This window comes from Rhinolophus ferrumequinum, chromosome 4 (assembly GCF_004115265.2).
Source record: "Rhinolophus ferrumequinum isolate MPI-CBG mRhiFer1 chromosome 4, mRhiFer1_v1.p, whole genome shotgun sequence".
Taxonomy (NCBI): Eukaryota; Metazoa; Chordata; class Mammalia; order Chiroptera; family Rhinolophidae; genus Rhinolophus; species Rhinolophus ferrumequinum.
This window is the reverse complement of record NC_046287.1, coordinates 105,901,387-105,926,455: the sequence shown is the minus strand read 5'-3', so window position 1 is coordinate 105,926,455 and position 25,069 is coordinate 105,901,387.

The following is a 25,069-nucleotide window of genomic DNA, read 5'->3' as shown; positions in this document are numbered from 1 at the left end:
AGAAATCTGAAATCAAGGTGTCATGTTCTCTGAAGCAGGGCCTTCTTTCTGAAGGTTCTAGGGAAGGACCTTCCTTACCTCTTCTAGCTTCTTGTATCGCCAGCAACCATTGGTGTCCCTTAGCTGTAGCTGCTTTGCTCCATGTCTGCATCTGTCTTCTGCCCACTGTGTGTCTCTGTGTGCAAACCTCCCTCTTCTTCCTCTTACAAACACCATCATTGGATTTGGGCCCCACTGAATCCACTATAACCTCGTCTTAATTTCATTTCATCTACAGAGACTTTATTTCGCCATAAAGGTCACATTTACAGGTGTTAGGGGTTATCCTTAATATCTTTTTAGGAGAGAAGTTTAATTCACTATAACAACCATAAGTACTTTTTCATGTATCCTGGTCACTTCAACAATTGTTTCCGTGACGACAGGGTGACTGGTCGTAGTTAACTGTGCTTCACGTGTGTTTATAACACAGAGACATTTCCGAGAGTGCTGAGGAGAGTGACAAGAAAAGGCAGGGCAGCACAGGCTTGAACACAGCAGCAGTGCTACTTATGTGTGCTCACCCACCTCCCTCTCACTCGAGCTCTGCTGTGGTCATCACCCTGTGTACGTCAACAGACAGACTAGGCTCCTTTGTTCCCAGTCATGTGTCTTTGGTGAAGAGCAGAAAGTGGGGAGGCATGGATAGTTCCAGAATTAATCTGAACGATCATCAGGATTTGCAATAAACACATGGCAGAAAGCAATGTCTTGGGCTTAGAGAGAGACCTCTGTAACAAACTACCACAGGGCGTTTAAACTTTTGTTTCAGGCATGTATTGACTTTCAAGATGCCTCAGCCCAGTGGGATGATTCAGAGCAGTAATTTGCAAGAAAAGCCCGTCCTAGAATAAGAAGGTAAAATAATTTATGGAAAAGATGTACACATCCTTGATAGAACAACTTCTTAGAATTAATTAAAAGAGCTCAAACACAGCAAAAAACACGCAACAAACTTCAGAAAATTGATAATGGCTATGCCAGTCAAACTGTTCCACAGAAAAGAAATAAAAATTAAACTGAAATTAATTCAGGAAAGTAAGCAGGATCGCCGAGATACTCATGCCTGCTGACAACACTAACAGCAGTCCTTGGACATTTGCTCTTTCGCTGGGGACTGTCTGAAGCACTTGACTCATACTGGTTTCTTCCCCACGTCACCTTTAGGGACATGTTCAATGGCTTGCTCAGTTTCACAGGTGAAGCACACAGATGGTAAAGACCTCCAGAGTTGAAGCCACATCTCTTCACCTCTTGTCCAGGGTGCTGTCCCAGTTGCTGCCGTACCCAATATTGGAGGGAAAAAAAAGTCTCCAAAAAAAGGGAGAAGCCACATGTTGCTCACTTTACTTCTGCTCGCCTCCCATTGGCCTGAAATTAACCATGTGGCCTAATTTCAAGAAAACTTGGGAAAGAGCCTGTTTCTGCCCAGCAAAAACTTGGGGGACTCTGCCTCTAAAAGTTTAAAGTGGAGGAGGATAGACATCATACTGAGGGTTTTGGAGTCTACCAAAATCCCTAAAGACACAATTAAATTGAGTACATAATCTGATTAACAAGGAAGAGGAAGATATACTTGTTTAACCTGATAAACAATACCTAAAGTGTCAAATTTACATCAAGTGGTGATTGGAATTTGAAAGAGTTCCTTACTATCATAGCTAATAAAACTAAAAAGAAAAGGCGGGGGCAAATTGGTATTTATTTTTACAGGCTGCAATTATTTGTTTGGACTGAAAAAGCAATTCCAATCAAATCAAAACAAAACAAAACAAAACAAAAAATCTCAGAATAGTCCTGGTTACAAATGAAAGAGTATAATATATAACTTTGCTAAGGATGAAGAGTTACCACCTGTGGGGACCAGATCAAGTTTGTTCTGGCAATGACCGATAAATTGAACAAAAAGCTTGTGGCTAGATTAAAAAGTACAAAGTGTCATAAAATATCACACTATAAAACATAAAAGTTGATCACAGAAACATATTGTAAAATTTCCCGAAATAATCTATACACTTAAGAAAATTCCATCCAAAATTCCAAAGTGATATAGATTTCAATGTTCATCTGGAAGATTAAATGTGCTACAAACTATGTTGAGGGATTAAATGTATTATTACAAGGATTAGCAATTCGGTGGGGAAAATGTACAGTATTTAATAATACGTGGGGGCAATTGACTAACTATTTAAAACTTTTGAAAGTTAAGGTTTTTGTTTCTTAATAAATAAAATTGCATAAGGATTTTATGGGTAAGAGAATACAAGAAATTGTTTCTACATTATGGGAGTTGGGAAGATCTTTGCAAGCATGTTATCAATGGTGAACGCCCAGGATAATATCTACATGTGTTATTTTATGTGTTATTTTATATGTTATTTTATGTTTTAAACTTTTACACACATAAGTTTTCCACAACAAAATCAGAAGTCATAAAAAGGGCTAATGACCTCACATATAGGAGGAATTTTTACCAAAAAACTGGAAAATGTTACACAGTAGAAAAGTGAGCAAAGGAAATGAATATGCAATCTGGAGAATAAGACTGAATCATTTCAAATTGTTTGAAAATATCAGTTTTTCTATCTAATTTGCAGTGCTGAAATGGAATAATTTAAAGGGCTAACAAGGTGCAAAGGCAGGTGGGCGCTGTGTCCTGACATGCCCCATTCATGGGAATTCCCCATCCCCCTAACTGTGGGAAGCTGCTGTGCAGCATGTGGCTGATGCTTTCAGAGCATCAGAAACACACACACTTTCGGATGTACAACTTTCTTTTTAGAAATTTATGTTTAAAGATTATTATTTAATGATATGACTTAAGTATACTATTAATAGCTTTGTTTAATCTACATAAACAATTTGTTAATAACCCAAAGGTACCATGTTAGGAATGAAAAAAAACAAACCACAGTATACTTGTAAGTTGGCATCCATTTAAACGGTAAAGATTGTTATAAAATGAAGATGCTCTCTATATTTTTGAGTTAAAATGTATAATGTGGATATAAATGGTAAATGTCTATAAACTAATAATTTATCAATGCTTGCTTTTTTCAATTTACTATTTTTTCTGCAGCAAATATGTTCAGTTTTGGAATATGGAAAACAACTTTTTAAAAAGTCTTTATGTAAAAGAAAAATGAAATAATACATACTTTATTCATTTCTTATAAAAAAAAAAATTCCGTGTGTAGTTTGGAAGTACTGAACCCGTTAATAAGTAATCTGTCATTTGGAATTTTCCATGAATTGGGTTTAAAACAGCAGAATTCATACACGCAGGCATACCTATGTTGTATCTACTGAACTGTGACTCCTCACTTTTCCAAAAACTTCTATACCTGCTTTGCTCTTCCCACAAAATCTCCAATGGCCGTCAGCTGCTTCAAGATGCCACCTCCAACGCCCGGCAGCCTTGACGCCGAGGCCACACCTCCCAGGTCCTGTGCTTCCACCTTGGAGTCCCTCAGCAACAAGCCACTAATGGCACTGAAGCTTAAGTGTTTATAGTCAAGCTACATATTTAGTACCTCTTTAAAGTAACAAATTGGGAATGAGTGCCTTGTTTGGTGGTGCCTTGTTTGAAAGGACCAGCTTCACTGGAGAGGCAAGTGTCACCTGCCGGACACACCCAGAAGGCCAGGGACTTTGCTCCTGCCAATGAAGCTGGACTCCGCAGATTCAGTGGGATGGCCCTGAGAGCTCCGTACTGATGACCTGGGCAACCCTTGCAGTTGCGCAGGCAGGAGAGAGCCTGCAGGGCTGCTGTCACTGCCGTCTGTCCCCTCCTGGGACTCTTTCCCAGACCACACAGCTCTCTTTCTTTCAAGGACAAAGCTGATGAAACCATGCACTTTGAAATATTACTGACCTAATATGCTCCTACTTTTAGGTCTATGTACATTTTTGGTAAATTTTATAGGAAAAGGTCCACATTTACCTTCAAGGAATAGGTTGCTACTATAGGCATTTCTGGCCCCAGTGTGTTTCTACCAAGGTATTTTACCTGGCACTTCGGGGAACCCACAGATAATTACTTACCACAGAAAAAAAATAGGATCCCCAGGCTACAAACTGATGGCTGATCTTAACCTATTTTTGTCACTACCTGGCCCTCTGCACGAGGGGCTTCATGAGGCAGAGTGCCCTTGGGGGACACTACCATGGGCTGCGGACACCAGTTAGTGGGGACATTCCTACCTGCTTTCAGTCCCTTGGTTCTTGAAGAGAATAGAGATGATAAATACCAACTCACAAAACTAGTGTGAGGGTAAGGCGAGACCACATGAAAACTCACAAGAAGAGCTGAAAGCATCATACAGGAAGATATAAAAGTGTGGGGTATTGTGTTTCTGCTTCACTGGAAGGCCAGTGACTTACCCATTCAGTATCTACAACCACAGGAGGTACACTGCTCTGTTCCCTGACAGACGGGGAAAGTGAGGCACACAGAGGTCAAGTCAGATTGCTGCCCCATGTCTCATAGCAGTGACAGGTCAGGCCAGGATCTGTACACACTTGTTTCTGTTCAGCGTGGCCTGTGAAATGGTGCCTAGGTCAGGCCAAAAAGTCAGTATCTATTTCCTTATCGAATGAATGAACGAATGAATACAAGGAATTGGATGCACAGAAGCTAACTTGTCTCCATACTCACTTTAGAGCAGAGGAAAAAGTGTTCAGAGAAAGAGAGAAATAGAGCAAGAAACACACCGGAGGACATTCTGGTAACACGTTTACAGCTTCAGCTGCTGGCTTTGAATTTGTTGCTTTAAGCTGGTACATTCTGATGGTCTGATATTGGACAATATGGAGTCTCCTTTTCTCTTGAAGTCCTGCAGAATGAAAGACAATCATAGCCCGGCAGTGTAGGTGGTGTTTACTGTATTGTTTTTGGATATCCTTGGTCGTTCGCCGAAATGTGAAAGAATTCACAAGATTCAGAAAAGTAAGCAAGCAAAGAAAACTGTTAGTAAAAGTCAGGCAACGAGGAAGCCAGTGGCAATGTCTAGACAAGACAGCTGCCCTGAACTTCAGGTTAGCTTTTCTTATATAAGTAAGCGTAGGTAATTTTCTTAGAGCAGGAGACGTGACATACAAACTCAGGAAATTTGACATACATGAGGTCAGACAATTAAGTTCACAAACTCATCCTAAAAAAGTGCTACATACCTCATTGCTGAGTATCACTACAGTCGCCTTCCAAGTACTCCCCTTGGGAAGCTATGCACCAACACCAGTGCCTAGTCCATCCTTCAAAGCAATTTTGGAACTCTTTTTCTGGAATGGCCATCAGAGCTGTTGTCATATTACCCTTGATGTCCTGAATGTCATCAAAATGACATTTTTCAATATTTCCTTTATCTTTGGGTAAAGAAAGAAATCAATGGGGGCCAGATCAGGTGAGTAGCAAGAGTGTTGCAATACAGTTATTTGTTTACTTGCTAAATGATGCAAGAGCCATGAATTGTTGGTGAAAAGTTCAGGTTGTCTAACTTTTTCATGCAGCCTTTTCAGCACTTCCAAATAGTAAACTTGGTTAACTGTTGTCTTTTCCAGCACAACACGGGCAGTGAGAGAATGAGAAGGGGTGGCGAAGGGTTAAAAAGAAACAGAAATCAAGAAAGTTATGAAATAGGGGGCCAAGGGTCTCCCAGCCTCAAAGGACTGAGAGCCCCGAATTGGGCTGCCTTCTGGCTTTTATTGATGTACACACAGGAAGTAGCCTTGTTTTCTCCACAGTCTGTGAGTCTCATACATCATACCAGAAAATTGATTCAAATCAATCACCTTTGCCTGCAAACAGCCAGAATCAAAAGTCCCATGATGTCTTAACAATTATGGTATGTGCCTCCCCAGGGACAAACCCTTTATGCTGAGACTTATTGATAAGAATGGAAGGAGAACTGATGTTATCACATCATTGACTCACTTCCCAAGCAGGTTGTGGGAAGGAATATAGCCACAGAGGCAGAAGCTCTCCTTAGACAGGGGAAGGTGGGGGGCTGTGCCCACATCTATCGACCCCGTGAGTTCTCCTGGTGGTCCCCACGCGGTTCCTCCTGGCTTGGGTTGTTCCTCACGTGAGGAATCTTACCTGTCATTGTCTGACCAACAATCTTTTGGGGGCCAAACAGAGAGACATGAAGTGTAAGCACAAAGGTAAATCAAAGTCCCTGAAAGGAACAGTCTCACAGACTCTTCGTTCTTTAGGGATAGGCGTGAGGGGACAGACGGTTAGGCTGCTGCGTGACAACAAACTGTCCAGTTGGTATAAATTCATAATGAATAATTCCTCTGATATCAAAAAAGTTTAGCAATGTCGTTGCAACAAGTTACCGAACTTACCGTGTTTCCCTGAAAATAAGACCTAGCTGGACCATCAGCTCTAATGCGTCTTTTGGAGCAAAAATTAATATAAGACCTGGTATTACATTATTATATTATATTATATTATGTTATGTTATGTTATGTTATGTTATGTTATGTTATGTTATGTTATATTATATTATATTAATTTTACCTGGTCTTATATTATAGTAAAATAAGATCGGGTCTTACATTAATTTTTGCTCCAAAAGATGCGTTAGAGCTGATTGTCTGGCTAGGTCTTATTTTTGGGGAAGCATGGTAATTGTCAGACCTCATAGACAGATGTTATTTGATTGACATGTGCAGGTTATGTACCTGGTTTCTCTCTGCGCATTCTCTTACCCAGAATGCATGCAGAAAAACCCACAGGAATGGGGGCAAGCCACAATGTTCATTTTATTCTAATTGTATTATAATGAGGCCGGAGTTCAGGCTAAAGGCAGTCTTCAGCAGTTTGTGCAGGTGCCAAAAACTGGACAATTCTGGTTGGGGTTTTATCTCCTTTTTCTAGGGGTGTTTTAATAGAAATTTTTATTTCTAGGGGCTGAGCCTGGGCGATCTCTTGGGAGGGCATGCAGGCCTGGGCGGTCCCTGGGGACTGCATGCAGGCCTGGGCGGTCCCTGGGGAGTGCATGCAGGCCTGGGCGGTCCCTGGGGACTGCATGCAGGCAGTGCAAAGTCCTGATCAAATCACCTGCTGCTAATCCCCCTTGGGCTCTCTTCTATTAATTCTTTTCTGCTTTATCAGTTCCCACTGGAGTGAGGGTGCTTGAACAGCCGTTTTTTTTTGCAGTAAAAATATAACCCAGAAAACCTTTCTGTACATGAAAATGCATAACAGGGCACCACCTTTGAATTGCTGAATTAATTGAAACACCTTGGGTTCTCTTCTTCCTCAGCAACTATATTTATATTAGAAGAAGAACAATGGTTAGACAGTATTTTACAATAACAGTTAACAATTACTGCTAAAATTTGAATGTATAAAATTGGGTTTTTGATTCTTCTTACTAGTGATATTTGTGTCTCATAAATTTATAGGCGTTTATTGAAAATAAAAGTGTATTTTCTATATGAAATGTGACTGGAAACAGAGTTTCTTTTTAACTCATCATAAGGCTGGTTTACAAAGAGCCCATGTGCCACAGGCCTGGGCGGGTAGACCTCTGAGCCTGTAAAGTGCACGTGCCTGGGAGAATGAGGTGCAGTAAGAACAGTGTTCACATCATCAGGTAAAATGTATTTTTTGAAAGTATCTAACTCAATACTTTCTTACCAAAAATTCCTGGTGGATTCCCAACAGTGAGCTTGAAGTATCAGGAAATCAAAACTCTGTAGGTCAGTAGGAGCCAAAAGGCCCTTGTGGGCATCTCTTCTTCAAAGGAAGGCATTTTTTGAAAATGTGAATGATCATTTAGAAGGGATCGTGGAGACACTTGTGAGGATTCCTTTACTCGGCATCATTATTAAGTCTCTTGAATTCCTGAACACACTCTAGTTGACCAAAAATTTATGGAAAATTCCAAGGACTGAAAGAGAACAAACAGCTTTCCCTCTTCAGCACCCTGTGACCAAACTTCTGCTCATCTCTCCTGGTGACCCCGCCAAGGATGGACCCCTCTCTACTGCAGTGAGCATGCAGTGAGCTGGTAGAGAGCTCAGAAGCGATGTCACAGCAGAGCCAGAGGTTATTTGTGGTGGAGGGTCACCTTGAGTGATATCGTTATTGCACTGCTTCCCATCTAATCAGGGACGGCTAGAAAATCATTAAATCAACCCACTCTAGATGGAGTAGGTGACCTGGAGAGTCTGCTCAAGTCCCAGTGACACCAAGATTGATGGCACCATTATCAGGAGATCATGCACTGTTAAGCCATCTCATCATCCATCTCCACAACCACACGCCAACGCAGTTTCTGCAATGGAAACAAAAATGTCACACATCATCAAAGGATTTCTCTATGGAAATAGCATCATGTTTTCAAAAGAGTTCACTCTTAGTCCAAGTGATCGTGTCTGTGAAGGGATGCTGAGCTTAGGATGAATTGGGAAACACACCAGAAGTGCAGAACACAATCTGTCCTTCACCTTTTATAGCTTGGCAGAGCTCAGAGGGACAAGCAGAGAAATGACTACGTCAGAGTAAGAAATCACCAATTCGGGCCCATGTCCACTTTGACTGGTTTGTGTAAACATAAACTCTAAGGCTCAATTTCCCCATTTGTAAAATTTATTACTCCTTCTTTCTAAGAAACTTTGGAGTCATCAGGTTGAGGTTTAGAGTGTCTCTAAATACAGCTGAACTTATCACATTTGGATGTAATAGAAATAATACCTCCAGTGTTATGATTATGCATACATGTGGACACATGTACTCACACACACATAGATTAAGTGAAGATTAGGGTTTGGGGAGGCTCAAAGGTCACCAACAAACAGAACCGGTCTACAGCAACTTCCCTCTTCTCACGCTGCTGTGTCTCCTGTTTCATATTCCAGGGCATGTGTTAGAATACAGTGCGGTTGAAACTATTAGAAAAACAAAAAGTAGGCTCTGGTTCTAGATACTTTAATGTACTAAATGTAGCTTTCCTTTCAGGGCTGATCACTGTCTGCTTGGCTGCAATGCCCGTGGACCAGGAATCTTGGAAGTCCTCCTGCTACACAGCCGCCACCTCCAGGGCACACGTATCTTGTGTCAGCCTAGGGCATCCACCAAATAAATGCCATTTTTCTTCATTGGGTGAAGGAGTGGTGCTCAGAGAGTGTTTGAAATTCCTTTTAGGATCTGTTTATTATGGGCAGTGCCCTGTGGTTACTACCAGACTGGGGATTTTTGTTTCTGTGACGCACACAGCCATGTGTCATTTTGGAAATCACTCCCTCCTCTGTGTTTGTCTTCTCCATACTTTCTTTCCTCCTGCTAAGCCCATCAAGTGTGTTATAATACCTCCACACTAAGTGAAAACAGGAAAAAGAGAACCATCTAAGTTGTGCCCCTGCAATTTTATTTTCGTTTACGTAAGGTACAACAAAGGGGCTGCTCCTCCAGGAGACCTCTGAGCAGCCTGGGGCTGGCCTTGGAAGCCCCTGGTGCCTGTGACAGCCTTGTCTGGTGCCACGCTGCTGCTTCTTTCTTTCCGTGACTCCCACACTCTCGCTGGACTGCCCGCTGCCTAGATGACCAAGCCAACACCCTGTCTACCTCTGATTTTCCCGGATGTCGGGAATACAGTAAATATCTGTTAAATCATTTGAAGAAAGACAAGTGAAAGCACTGATGACTGAGGAAGCAGTGTCCTTTGCTGAGGAGTGTTCTCCGCGGGGAGCTGGTGCAATGCAGATTTCTCAGTGGGAATGACAGTGACTCGCTGAGGTTCTTGGGGACCTATGACAGGAGGGGTGAAGCAGAAGGTAGTAACCCTGGGAGAGGGGCTTGGCTTGCAGACAACCCCCAGACCTTCGCCTCATGCATCTTCTCTAGACATTGCTGCTGTCTGCCACATACCTATTTTCAACCATCACAGGCAGTGCTGGTCGCGTCTCCATCCTATCCCTCTATCTCAGCCTGAATCTGAAGCTGACAGGGCGACAGGCAGGTTGTGGGAGACAGCGATGCGATGACCTAATACAGGACGAGGGGTCGGTCTGTTCTTTCTGTATCTGTGACGTACAGAGGTCCGGATTCGTGCTGGGAACGTGTTATGTGTGTTGCCCCGTGCTGGAGGGATAGGTGGGAACAGGCCAGCATGACGCCTGAGGCTAGACAGCAGCCCTCACATGACCTGTTCTGCTCTGGGTCCCAGGAGACCCAGGTGGTCTGCCACACATCCACCACCTGCCCTTCTGGGGGGCTCATGGTCTCTGCCAAACCACACACCTTCACACACCACTGCCGCTACCCACACAAAGCGAAAGACAGAACAAGTGCCCTCCGAGCAAATCCTGGAAAGTCATGGCCTTCGGCTCATAGAAGGGTCCTTAACCCCATGTACATCGGACAATTGGAACTACCATTTACTGGGGGTGCACTATGGGCCAGACACTGTCCGTGCTTTGTATGCGTTATCTCCTGTCACACCCACAGGCAGCTCCTCAAAGACTGGGACACCGGGAGTTGAGGGAGTGGCCATCCCAGGGACCAGGGCACAGGACAAATGCATAGCCTGAGAGTCCAGTAGGCAGCACCTTGTGTCCGGCAGGTATTTCAGAGACTCCCCTCCTGCTGCTTATAAAATGCTTCTCTGTATATTAAAAATGCTACCACATAGACATTTCTTTGATTCACATATAATCAATAAAAGTTTACTTGCATTGACAAATTTGGTTTTAAAGAGATTTTTAAAAATCTGAGTATATCTACTTAGCTTTAGTAAATCAATCACTTTATTTCTACCATCCCCAAATTCTAATGACTTAAACTATTTTGATCTTTCATTGGCCTACAAGTTCAAAATTTCAAAAGGGCCTTATCAAAACTAGAAAGGTAATAAGTTGGGAGGGTAAGATGATCATGTCTAGCCTTCATTTATATAATTGAGACACACTGAATATTCTGTTTCTTCATATAAATATTGACCAAAATAGTTGTTTCAATAATGTAGCAGTAACGATTCATTTTCATGCTATTTTAGCTGCATTGCTGGTAGCAAACATGTCTGAGGAGTTGCCGTTTTTTCAGCACTTTGCAACTGATATTAAATATATGGTCTCTGTTTGGGTTGTAGAATCAGACTTCCGGTTAAATCCAAGGTTAGCTACTTGCAGTCTGTGAGGCCTTGAAGCAGTCACATAATTTCTCTGAGCCTCGGTGTCCCCATCTATCTCGTGGGGCCTTCGTGTGGACTCAGTAAAGTACTTACTAGTGTCTGACAGAGGTGGTAATATTGTGCTATTACTGTACTGATCACAAAAGCTAAAGGTTATTTGGTAATTGATGAATAATGTGTTCATCCAAGATAGAAATTTGGGCCACACAAATGTATGAAATTTGAGACATTCTTCTGGAACCCAAAATCAATCCTACTTACTGATGATCAATAATAAAAGCAGAGCACGTCCCTTCTTCAAGTATCTTATTTGCTTAACATGTGAAGCATGATTTCTGAGCCTTTGCTGTGTGTGCAATGGTATTGTGTTGTTTTGCTTGGTCTCTTAGGTGAAATATGAGTATGCTACAGAAACTGAGTTCCAATTTAGGGAAGTGTTTACTACTCTGAAACAGCAAGCCCTGTTGCTTGTCCCCTGGGACTGGGGGCAGCTTTTTCACCTCTTGCAGCCACTCAGAGAGAAACCCTTTGTCGGAGGCCAGCGTGTGTGTGTGTGAGTAGAGCTGGGTAGCTGGGGATGTACCCAGGCCACCCACGGCCAGAAAAGCACACTGGGAGCAAATGTAACTTAAGAACCTGGAATAAGCCAAGTAACATTAAAAACACTTAGTTTAAGGGACCAACACTGACTCCATCCTTTTCCATCCTTTGGTTGATTCCAAGCATTTCCCCGAATCTGAAACTGTGGCTGAAGCTGGGATACGGGCCAGAGTGGGGGGTGGGGTGCTGCTAGACCCCACACAGGTGCGCCGGCGTGGTCAGCACCCTCTGTGTCCTGGCATGCTGTCACTGTCCACCACTATGGGGTCGGCTGGGATGAGGGGGGCCAAGAGGGATGCTCTCATCCTGACCACCCTGTGTTGAGGAGAAACAATTACTTAGTTCATTACTTAGTTGCTCACAGTTGCTTTAAAAAAAAAAATGTATAGATGCAGACAATAGTTTAGTGGTTACCAGAGGGTAAAGGGGGAAGGGATGTAGAAGAGGGTAAAGGGGGATCAAATATATGGTGATGGAAGGAGAACTGACTCTGGGTGATGAACACACAATGTGATATATAGATGATGTAATACAGAATTGTACACCTGAAATCTATGTAACTTTACTAACAATTGTCACCCAAAAAAACTTTAATTAAAAAAAAAATTAAAAAAATAAATCAATAGGAATGCCACTCTAAGGACAGAGGGATGACTGCCGGGTGGTGCACTTGTGTCCCTTTAATCAAAAGTGAACTGAGGCCACTCATGCAAAACCTAAAATGAAGGTGTGTGTTCCATAGTGCTGGACTCTGCTGAATGTCTGAAGAAAAGTTTTCCCTCTAACGAGTTAAAATGAGAAATTCCAGGAATTAATTGTGGTGAACGTTTTCCTGACCTGAGCTTCCCTTGATTTACTCATCTGCTTGCTGCCTTTTCAAGGTAGTTATCAATATCTTTTTGGAGAAAACACTTCCATGATCATCCAGAACTGATGTGGGACAGGAAGTTAGCACAGGCCTCAAAAGAGGAGATGCTGGGAGCAAACTGCATGGATCTGAGCCCATCCACCTAGGCGTGCTCTGTTTTGGGCTAAATGAGAAGAGGTTTATTCTGTACATGTGCACATTAGGAAATGGTTAATCTTTTGTTAAAATTCACAGCCTTCTGTGATTATTTGGTCATTCCTTACAGGTATCAAAGAATAAACTAACTTCTGCTGTATTGTGAAGTTTGGCCCATTCAGTTGGAAAAATCTTAATGATCAAGAAACCATGTGTTTTTACTCAGATATGTTTTATGACATAGCTGTAAAATCTTGTCTCAAATAGACCTACCGCAGCTCACATTGTTTCACAGACAGTAATAGGACTCACTTCTAAAATGTCTTTGTATTAAGTCTAAAAGGCTGATGAAAACTAGAGAGCTTCACACAGGAATTATTTATGACTTCTTTATTACTAACACCTAGGATCTTAACACCATGCAGGTCAAGCTGTTAGCTTCAAGTTTGGAGAGATTATAGCAAAGGGTGTGTGACAGCAGTTCAAAGTCTGCCTGCCTGGGCCACTACTAACAACTGTGTTTAAAGGTTTTCAACTTGGCACAAATAAAGGTCTAGGAGGATTAAAGTGTGATATGTTGGCTATTTTTCATAACACTTGAAGGGGTGAAAAGAATACTTTGTTGTTTTGACTCAGATTGTCTCCCATAGAGAAAAAGAAATGCTTTAGGATGTACCATGAAAGTTGTAGAATTCTTGTCTCAAGGGGAAAAAGATCTCTATACTGTGACCAAGTAAATGTATTAATCTAATCAAGGATTAACATGTAGTCAAGCTACATATGAGGTTTTCTTAATGCAATCTTAGAACTCTTTGTCTCTTACTTCCCCTATCAATTCCTCATAATTGATTTTCACAAAAAGTTCTCAAAAAATATCCCCAAGGTAAAAAATTAGAATGACTATTCACAAGTTGTCTATAGCTGCTGACTTCATTTTTTAAATGTAGATTAACTTATGATATGGCCTCAGTTGTCACTGGGAGAATGTCATAAAGAAATTTTCCGGACCTTAGTACCATCTTCACTTTTATCCTCTCCAGATACCAAAATAAATACTGTAAATATAATTTCATGTATATAATATTTCCTCAAAGCATTTAATGAACACTTACTATATTCTAGTCACTGTTTTAAGGGCTATCTTATATTTCAGTATTTATCAAATACCAACCGTGCAACCTCATTAGTTACCAATTGAGACATGAAATTGTGTTGACGATGGATGCAGAGTCTTAGACATCTATCTAGGAACGCTGTACTGTTCACGAGACAGTAAGCAGTATCTGTCTTGCACATATGTGTGGTTAGTGAGAGTTAATCGAGTCATGGAAAGCCAAAATAAATGAAAGTCTTTTCTCTGGAGACCCTACGCAAAGTCTAATCAATCATGATTCTGAAACTCACTGCACACAGGATTTTGAGTCATGCGGCACAAAGTGAATTCTCTAACTGTCATGGGCTGAATCACGTCCCAAAATTCATGTGCTGGAGTCCTAACCCCCAGGTCCTCAGATGTGGCTGAATTTGGAGACAGGGCCTTTAAAGAGGTGACTAAGATTAAATGAGGTCATTTAGGTGGATCCTTGTCCGATATGGCTTCTGTCCTTATCAAGAGGGGAAAGTAGGACATAGACACATACAGAGGGAAGGCAATATGACGACAAAGAGATGACAGCTGTCTACACGCTTAGTGCCTGACACTTTGCTATGGCAGTACCCAGCAAACTAATGCACTAATAGTAAACTTCATTTCACCTTTGGAATCTGCATTTTTTAAACCAATGCGTATTTTTTCCTCAACTATTCTATCTGTAGCTTTGCACATGGACAGTCAGGTAAGCTTTGTAAAGAGCAGTCCCTATGTTTGTGTATCTTAGGAGAGACATTGGAGGGTCGCTCTAGCCCTTTCCTGTGCCTCTGAGTGTGGCTAGAAAGGTCTTCACTTGTAAGGAGGCCAAGGGCAGAGCAGGCTGGCACTGTGAAGAAAGGCATTTAGCGTGCTTTTGGAGGGCAGAGTTCTATTTTAACATCAGCTAGTCTTTCAAGTGTAAACATGGCCTTCTTGAGAATGAACTAATTTTGGTGGAATCCCTGAAATGGGACTTGTCCCTGAAATTTGACTTGTCAACACTGAACTCTTTAAACTGACTAGCAATAATCCGTAAAGCTTTTGTAGAAACATTATACGTCCAGAAAATGCATAAACTTGACTGAGAAAAATGAACAATAAATAAATTCTCTGCAAAGGAGATGCTGGTTTCAGCCACAGTCGGGCTCCTTTCCATCCTGGCTGAGACCACCCTGCCACGCTTAGACGGATGGGCATGGGGTAGCTATGGAGGCGGTGCGTCCTCATGTTGTTCTGATTGGGCTGCTTGCAGTGGTGCCAGTCACAGCCAGAGGCATTTCTCCCCCAATGTATGAAGTCCAGCAAAAACCAAGGCTGTGCTCCAGTGGGGACGCCATACAGTGCTCTGAGTCTGTGTCTTCACTCTTCCTTGGTCACTGTCCATGCGGGAATCTTGCTTGGAGAGCTGAGGCCACAGTGGCAGAAAAGCTTCAGATTTTAGAACGTGGGGAAACCGTAGTGAGGAAGACAGTGCCCAGGGCAGGTCAGCACAGCCAGCTGAGTGTAGAAATTAAATCTGAATGAGCGTTCAGTGGGGACCCACAATTTTATGTTTTGAAAAGAAATATTATGAACACCCTTTAAATACCTCACCCACCCTTTCCTGAATGTGACTTCTTCCTTCTTTGATTCCATGTGCAATGTGCCACCCAGACTGGCTGTTTCTTTCGCTGCAGTGTCCCTGACACCATTTCTTTGCTTGGGGCTGAGCATCCAGTGTATCCTGTGCCTCTCACAACATCTGGGTCTGATGCTGTGGGCCATGACTCACTCTGATTCCTCAGAGGAACGTTGGCTCTGATTGTCCAGTGCCTTCAGGTGGTTTCTTACATCCAGTCTCTGTTCATCTTCTTGTCTCTCATGCTGGTGCCCCAAATAGCCCTTCAGACAACTGTGTAACGTCTCAGCACCCACTTCCCAGTCTGCTTATGGCAGGTCCCTGGGGTGCCAGGCATTTCACCAAATCTCTTAGTGCCTAGACACTGCTACCTGTGGGTGGCTGCCCCCTTCGTCTTCATTTTCCCCAGCTCCTTGCCATGACTTGCCCCAGAAGAGACCCTTTCCAGGCTAACACAATTCCCCATGTATGTGAGAAGTGGGGCTTTGGTGTATCAGAACGCATCCCCTGCTGACTCACATGCCGTCACCACCTCACTGTGACCTAGGTATTTAAGACCTGGCTTTGGAGCAAGCAGACATGGCTTTGAACCCCAGCTCCACAGTTATTAGCTCTGTGAGCCTTGGACAGTTTCTCAAACACCCTGCTGCTATTTCTCTGTACTCTCTTCAGTTTACATAATTTATTTTTGAATCTGTGTTTCTTAAGTGAAGTCCAAAGGGATGATGGAGCACGGGGAGGGAGGGACTTGGTCTTCAGCTCACACAAGGTCCCCCTACTGCCTACTCCTCCCATCTCCCCAGGACCGGTTTTCAACACCTGCTACCCACCATGGTCACCCTAGGGGACAGTGCTTCCCCGCCCAGAGACCCCTGCTGTAGCCATTCATACCCAGGAGGGCACTGCCACTGCACATCCAACAGGTGACTCAGTACACAGTACACACTGGCGCGGAAGTTGCAATGGTCTCAAGGGTGCCCATCTGCCTTGGTTGACATTGCTGGCCCGTGGGAGCAGAGATGCTTCTCAAGTCCTTGGCTTCTGGGGGCGTGGAGGGGACCCAGCAGAGATGGCCTCCAGCGTGTCCCCTGGTTATCCATGTGTAGGAAGGGAAAACCTAACATGGAAAAGGTAAAGAGCACTGTATTTTGGTACCATTATCAACGCTATTTTTCTGTTTTTCCAAGCAAGGCTCTCACGTTTTCTTTTTGCACCTGCCAGCATATGATGCCTAGAATTCTTTAGAGAATTAAATAGCACATGCTTAGTATGTGGAAAATGCTCAATAAAAGGGAGTCCATGTCTTTATGAGGGAATGTGTGCTCTCTCCAACTGTACTGTGAGCTCCTTGGAACCGGGGTTACAGCACCTGCTAATCTCCCCGTGCCCAGTTTGGCTAGAGCTGCACCTAGTGGAGTAAAACACGCTTTGTCAGGTGTTAAAGTCCATTGGAGAACTTCAGATCTAGGAACTGCATGAATTTGTAACCATACTTGGGTGTGATTTGTGTATAGACATTTCCCCTCCAAATCAACACATTACATCATATTCTGAAAGAGGCTTATGACCCTGGGAGTTTAAGGACCCCTGAGTGAAGCTGCCTCTTAATGAGATCACCAGCATGTGTCTGTGCTGCTGGGGAGAGTGGAAGTGCCACTCTCCCCAAACCGAGTCCTCGTTCGGAAACACAAGACTGAGTGGTATTTTGTTTATAATGTCCTAGATCTCCAAACTTCATATTCTATGTAAAAACTTGGCCTTGGATGTCATTATTTAAAAATAAGAAAATTACCTTAAATTCCTTAATAAGACATCCTATGTGAAACACCAGTCCCAGCACTGGTTGTTCTGTGTTTATGGGTCTACAGCAGAAAGTGGCAGAAACTAGAGCTATGTACAGTGTCATCAGAAAACCCCTCAGATTAAATGATGCCGCTCCTGAGAAGTCAGAATGAGACACACGTGGCCATGAGCAGCAATCGGAACTGTCATCGTGGAAATCAGCATGTCAGTGCCTCTTTTTGACTTTCACTGGAAATCCTATGCATTTTTATATAATAAAATGCAAAAATAGTATTATTTAAAAAAACAGTGCTATTTTAATTAAATTACAATGAACCATAAACTAACCATTTTTGATGTATGTAGCAATGTCTCAAAGTTTCTTTTTAAAAAGTTTGCATAGTATTGAAACCTAGAAGTTCCGTGACTGTGGAACAAGATGGTAGAATCATTTAAATAAAAAAGTTTTAAAGTGTTTAATTTTGATAAAAATATTACATTTAATATCATTTTGCACTAAATAAACCTGTGATTTATCAATGTCCATGTCTTATTTCATGTTCTGTTGACAGTTCCACGACACTTCTGACAGTTACAAGAATTGTCTTCATCTTTGGGACTCTGATTCATGATGCTTCTTATACTCCACTTATTCTGAAGGTAAATTAAGTGGGTTTTTTGTTTTGTTTTGTTTTGTTTTCATTCTTTTAATAGATTAAAATTCGTGAGGTGAGAGTCTGAATAGAATGATAAGCCTGGTGGTTCTTCCATTGGGAAACCCTGCTGTCTGGAGAGCCTGTGCACAGAGACCCGCAGACAACTCCCAGATAGCACCTCTGAGCTCAGTTGCTAACTCAGGATTTCATATGGGTTCTGCCTCACCAAGGCATCCTGTAATCCTGACTTCAAGCCACCCAACCAGAACTAAAAGTAATCATGCTGCTGGTGATGAGCGGTGGTATTTAGCTTTGAAAAGGGCATGTGCTCAAGGATGGACTCAGAAAATTTACCTCAAATGTTTGCAGAATTAGAGGTAACACAATTAGAAATAAGCCATTTTCATTGGTGTTGCTAGATACACTCCCAAGGAAAATACCTTGGTCTTAACAGATACTTTAAACTTTTTTATTTTAAAATCAATTTTGACTTATAGAAAAGTTGCATAAACACTTTACTCAGCCTCCTATAATGCGGATAGCTTACATAACCATAGTATTATTATCAAAATGAAGAAATTAACATTGGAACCATATTATTAACTAAAGTACAGACTTCATTGGATTCCCCCTATTTTTCCACTAAAGTCCCTATTTCTGTTCATGATCCAATGCAGGAACTCACAGTGAATTTAGGTGTCAGTATCCTTTGTCTCCTTCATTTTCCCTTGTCTGCCACAACCTTGGCACTGAAGTGCACTGGTTAGTTTCTTTATAGAATATCCATTCATGTTTCTTTACATTTTTTCATTACTAAGTAGAAGTTAGGCATTCTTTTTCAAGAAGATCCCAAAAGTGCAGAGCCTTTCTTAGTGCAATATGTCAAGGATATATGAAGGATATATGTTTTATTACCAAAGATTTTAACCTCCATCGCTTAGTGAAGGTGGTGTCTGAAGCTTTTTCCATTATCAAGGTGCTATTTCTCCTTTGTAATTAACAAATATCGGGAGAGATACCTTGAGACTATGAAACCATTTGTCCTTCCTCAAACGTTCACTCATATCCTTGGGTGAATCTTGCCTACAGGTTATGACTGTTGTATCCTAATGTTGATTTTTGTATTTTCCACATTCCTTTTTCATTCATCAACTGAAATTCTGTAGAGAAGAGATATCCCTTCCTCTCTATTTATTAATTTATTCAATTATTTACTTATATGAGTATGTTGGGCTCATTTGCATTTATTATAATCTGTGGGCTCTCATCCAGTACTCTGTTGACTTTGCTGCTCAAATTGTCCCAGCTTTGGCCATGGGGACTCTCTCACGTTGGCTTCTGTGCCTTTTAAGAAGCCCCTATCTTCTCTGCGCCTGTTCTCACTTTCTGGCCCCACAATATGTTCCAGGCTCATCTTGTATTTTTTCTGCTGCATCCTGAAACCAACCCCTTTTTCAAGGAGTCCTGAACGATTTTAAAGTAGTGATCCAAACTTAGTTTGGAAACCACAGGTACTATAGCACTTGATGGTATCCAGCCCCAGTGATCAGTTAGTCCTCTGTTTGCGATGTGACACAAAGACCTTATTTCTTTGAAACCTTGAAACACCAGCAGGAACCCTGCAATAAGTGTGATTACTGCCAGGTCACTGACGAGTACTTCCCCAAGATCTCACACTAGTGAAAGAAAGAGCTGGAGCGGTGACAGAAATCATCCAAACTGTAAGACCTGAATCCTTCCACATTTTGAGAACCAAAACAAAATATTGAAAACTCCTGTTACCGATTTGTTGGCAGGCCAATGTCTAACCAGTTACACAGTTAGAGTAAAGGCAGTTAGAGTGAAAGGCAGTTAGAGTAAAACAATTCTGTTGAAACCAGTGTCCATCCTCTTATATGAAAAAAGGTGCATTTTTGACCAAAGGATGTCCTGTTTTCCTATGGGATAAAAAGCTGTGAAGATTGAGTTTGAGTTTGCAATGATGAAACAACAAGAAGGAAATATGCTTGACTCACAAGAGAACTATTTCTGATAATAGAGGACACCCAAACACAGATTGTAAATCACATATTTTTACACTGAATTTAGGGGGAAACAAAGCAGGGGGAGGTGAGACGTCCTTTTCCCACTCAGTCCTACCATTTTTGAAAACTCCAGTTTTGCCAGTCAGCTTACATCTTGTTAAAGTTGGTAAATTCATGCAAGAAGGAGTGATCCTTGGACTACAGTAAGCATTTTTTAGCCATTCTCCTTTGATTGGCCAATCGATGAGTTTATAATAGAATAGCAGGCTATGGTAACATGGAAAAAAGCATAAAATTTAACTTTTATATATTTCCAAATCCTTGTCACATGTCAGAGGGATTTTAAAAAAAATCAAGTGAGGAATTTATAGCTTTGTACAATCACATTTACAACAGTAATATTAAAGCTTTCAAATGCATGAAAAAGTGATAATGTTGGGTTTTCTAAATATCTAACTTGCTGCAGTAAAGAACCACCTTAAAAACATGTATACTTGCTTATGATCAATTTCTGAGAAAAGGGACCCTGCAATGACACTAGAAGACAAGTCTGCTTTATCACTACTCAAGTAAAGAAAGACAGTTTTCTACAATATGACAGACCAACAACAGGGGTCCATGTGTACATGTGAACAGGAGTTCACGTCCAAGTTTCAATTTTGAGTTCAATATATGATTTTGACAAACTCCATAACTTTCCATCATTTCCTTACATGACTCTGAAAACAGCAGCCCAAAAGAACAACAGTCACTGAGCCTGTCCTGGACACACTTGTGTTTCATGGTAGATTTATTGCATCAGCAATGAAGCGTGTATGAATAGCCAAGATGAGGTGATGTGCCTTGCAGGAGAGAAGAGGTAGGTTACACATGTATCTTCCTATGCAATGGGATGCAGACACACATTGGCACGTGTATGTGCATACACACGAGTATATTTACATAAATTTTTATACATATAAGTTAATATACATGTGTGAATATGCATATACACCTTTACATAGAGTTTTATATATGGTATCTTATATTATCACATATGTAGTTATACAATACCAGAATTATGATGTATTATACATCTGTATAAATACACAGAGTTATATATGAGTGTATAATGTATGTATGTGAACATCTGTACATCAAAGCTAATTGTTAGCCCACATCTAGATACACAGTTCTGTAAAAAAGCAATGATTGAAAAAATGATTTTTTTTTATCCAGCACTAAAAAAACATTAATTTCTATGCTTCCACAAAATGGAAGACAAATGACTCAGGTGGGATTTGAGGAACCCTTAATCAGTATTTCTGGTTTGTCTCACACAAAAGTTCTATGCATTCATGTTTCTGTGACAAGTGCAGCCTGCAGACCTGTCCTTGCAAAGAAGTGGCCGTATACACCTGAGATTTGGCTGAGTCAAGGCTGGACAGCATTGCAGGAGAAATAAGGTAATGAGTTCTTGCCCTAGAGTGACAGGAGAGCAGAGTGAGACATCAGGACTGCAAGGTCAATAGGTCGGGATGAGAGGTCTAAGAGGCTGTGGGAATGAGCCTAGAAAGAGAGGAGGAGCATGGCCAACAGGATGGGAACCTGCAGCTTGTGTTGGTGAGAAGTTGTGGTCAGTGGAAATAAATTCTACTCATTTAGTAAACAAAAGTATCACTGAGAGGCTTTTACCTGCCGGTCCCTGTAATCGGTGCTGAATCTGCCCCTGTGACTAAGACAGAGCTCAGTCGAGTGGCAAGAGTGACCCAGACAGTGGACCTTGCAGTAGAGGTGGAGAAGGGGCTGGGAACGCAGGGAGACAAAGAGACCATCAGTCTTTACTCGGTGAGTTTGGACTAATTATTTCTATGTCCTACTGCTCAGTTTCCACATCTATTAAAAGGAGGACACTGCTATCTACTGGATAAAATAAAACTGAACGTGGGTCAAAGCCAAGTAACTTGTTTGGCCTTATGTCCCTCTTTTAGGGACTTGGTTTTTGTTGGCAGGAAATCATTGGAAGTCTGTTTGCTTTTGGAGGATAAGATAATTTGTGTAACGTGTTTACATAATGCCATGCACAGAACTGCTCAGCATGTTTTATACGATGGTGGTAGTAACAATGATAATCGTGATGATGGTGGTCAGGAGGCTCGGACCACGGCACCTGTGTCAGGCTTAGACAACCAGGGATGGCTTCTCTAAAAAGTGACTTATAGAAGAAGAGTTTTGAAATATCTCTACTAATTCAGTTTTCAATAAGAAGATAATTAATCACATTTAAAAAGGAGATAATGGGCACTTAGAAAGAATTATCAATATGTTTAAAAAAACAAAGGCAAGAGTACTCCATGTTGTACTGTTTTCCTCTCAAGAGAAGAAGTCTCTATCACGTAAATTATTTGGTCATTAGGAGTTGGATTAAGAAACACCATGACATAAAGAAGAATTAAACTTCAGGAACTCTCCTAACTCCATGATTGACAGCCTTGGCCATGTTTACTTATACTTTCAACCATGTGTTGACTATTTATTCAACAGGAATAAATTACAGGAATAATTTATTACAGGAATATCGTAATACAGGAATATCGTAATATAAAAACATGAGCTGAGAGTTTAGGCAGAAGTACGCACATTTTGGGTATGTTTATTAAACATATGTAATCCCTGTTCTCAAATAATTATTACAACTGTGAACAAGGGGAAGTAGTTGAAAACTGGAAGCATTTGAATATCTATCAGGGAAACAGTTAATGAAGAAATGGTTCAGTAACCTGATAAAAAGCTATGCAGCCGTTAATACAAATCAATCTTTGAACCGATTGTTTCATGAACACGTCTTATGAGTCAAACACTGTATTCGGGGCTAAGATGTGGCAATGATGATAAACAGAAATACTCCCTGCCCCATGAGTTTTAAATCTATTATCTGACACAAATAGGATTGAACAAATCATTGCACACATAAATAGCTATTTTGTGTTTTAGAAGTGCTTAAGGAAATAAGCAGTATGCTCTAGAGGATAAAAGCAAAAAAGGGACAATGGCTGTGAGTGAGTAGGACAGGGGAGGGATGTGACTGAGTGTTACAGTGTTGGAGGTGGCATGTGGCTTATAAACAGAGTTTATATGGAGACATGCAAAAATATACCATGCTTTGATTTAAACTATGGACAAGAGAAAAGCCAACATCTATTGAACCTCAATATATGCGAGGCACCAAGGGAAGTATTTTACCTTTATTATCTTAGTTAACCTTTAAATCATGCAGTGATGTATGTGCTCACTAAATAGGTCCACTATGTGATTCAAAATCACATCATAAGAGGTACAACCAGGATTCAAATCGAGTCTGATGAGAAGCTTTCAGTTTTGATCACGACGCTAAAGGTCTTTATAAGTGTGGGCAGGGGCACAAAGGTCGTATTTGTTGGGAAGTGGGGTCACAGGCCACATTCTTTCATTTTCTTTATTCTCAATGGAATTATAATATTATGGCAAGAAAGAATAGTTTGGGTTAGTTAACATTTCCACTTTTCTACATTTCAATTTTTAACTTTTAAATGATATCTATTACTTTCCTTATATTGAGGTTGAGAATTAACCTTCTGTATACAATCCTCTCTACCCATAAAATCACAAAGATTACCCCGCTGCTATTCTCCCAGGATACTTATTTCACCCACTTAGTAAGTCAGTAATCAGAGCATACATTAACATGACTGTGCAAATATTACTCACAGTTAAGCAACTTTTAATTATACAATAATAACAACAAAAATAAAACCCTTGTTTGTCATATCTTGCAAAGAACATCAAAATGCTGCACTTTCAAGTAGAATGAAAGTAATCCAATAGCCTTCAGAGAACTTTTCAGGACACCTACTGTGAATGTTTTTAAAAACTAGTCTTAGACTTCCTTTCACTTGAGAAAACATTCAGTTGCTACAGTCTTCACTTTTGTGTTTCTGTTAAAAATATGATTAAGTAATAGTCATTCGTCCAAATCTATTTTGAATTAAACTTCATCTCGAGATTAGTTTATTTTGATATTTCTTATACTTCTATAAAAATGTGTTCAAGTGTAATCTCATGTTTAATAAAGTTACCCAAGTAATTCATTATTACCTTATTTTATAATCTAAAATGACAGGAATTTCTTTTACAAAATAAGCACCAGTAAGCTGAGATAAGGAAACGCAAGTTACAAGCTACCTCACAATTGCCAAGTGGTTTGTGCACAATCTCTCCCAGTTGGTGGCTGAGTGTGATCTGATGGTAGGTGGATGGACAAAGATTCTGAAGCATTTTTTTCAGAGCAACATCTGCAACCAATCACATAAAAGACAAAATGACAGGGACATTTATTGATGGAATTGTTTCTTTGCCAACATTTTACTTAGAAAGATCTTTCAAAATTCCACTCAGAAATAAAAACAGCACAATGAATATACCATTTCTGTGAGGTGTAACACTGGGCACTCCAAGTTATGTGAAGAATGTACTTAAGTGTCTGCTTGAAGTCTGGGACCTTTATCAAACTCTCCAGAGCTACCGACACTGCTGCTGGTCTCCTCTTTCAGCCTTTCCACCCACGAAAATTCTTTGCATTACTTGTGTATTGAATTTGCTGGTATTGAATGTACATCAAGATGGTAATTTATGAAGTGAAAACGCCTCGCTCTGGACTTGACTCCCCCTGTGTTTATGTGTTTTATTTTAGGCCTCACGCACTACCTCTGTCTGCTTCCCTCCTCGTCTCTCATACTTTGTCGTAAAGTCGTTTGGGAACTTGTGGAGGTGATCCTGAGAGCAGCATGCTTCATAAAGGCTTTTGACTAAACCAACCCAACAAATTGAAAAACAAAGATGGAATTTAATATTTGAAATTAATGTCTCTGCTCCCTGCCTTTATACATGGTGATGATAATTTCTTATTTACATACGCTACAGTTTGTGTGTCTAAATAACATGACATACACCCAGGACTAAAGTCCTTTTTTATTGTTTTTGGTAATGGCAAAACTGGACTCAAGATAAACATTTCTTGAAAATAGAAAAGCACCATAACTACAGAACAGTAAGAAAACAT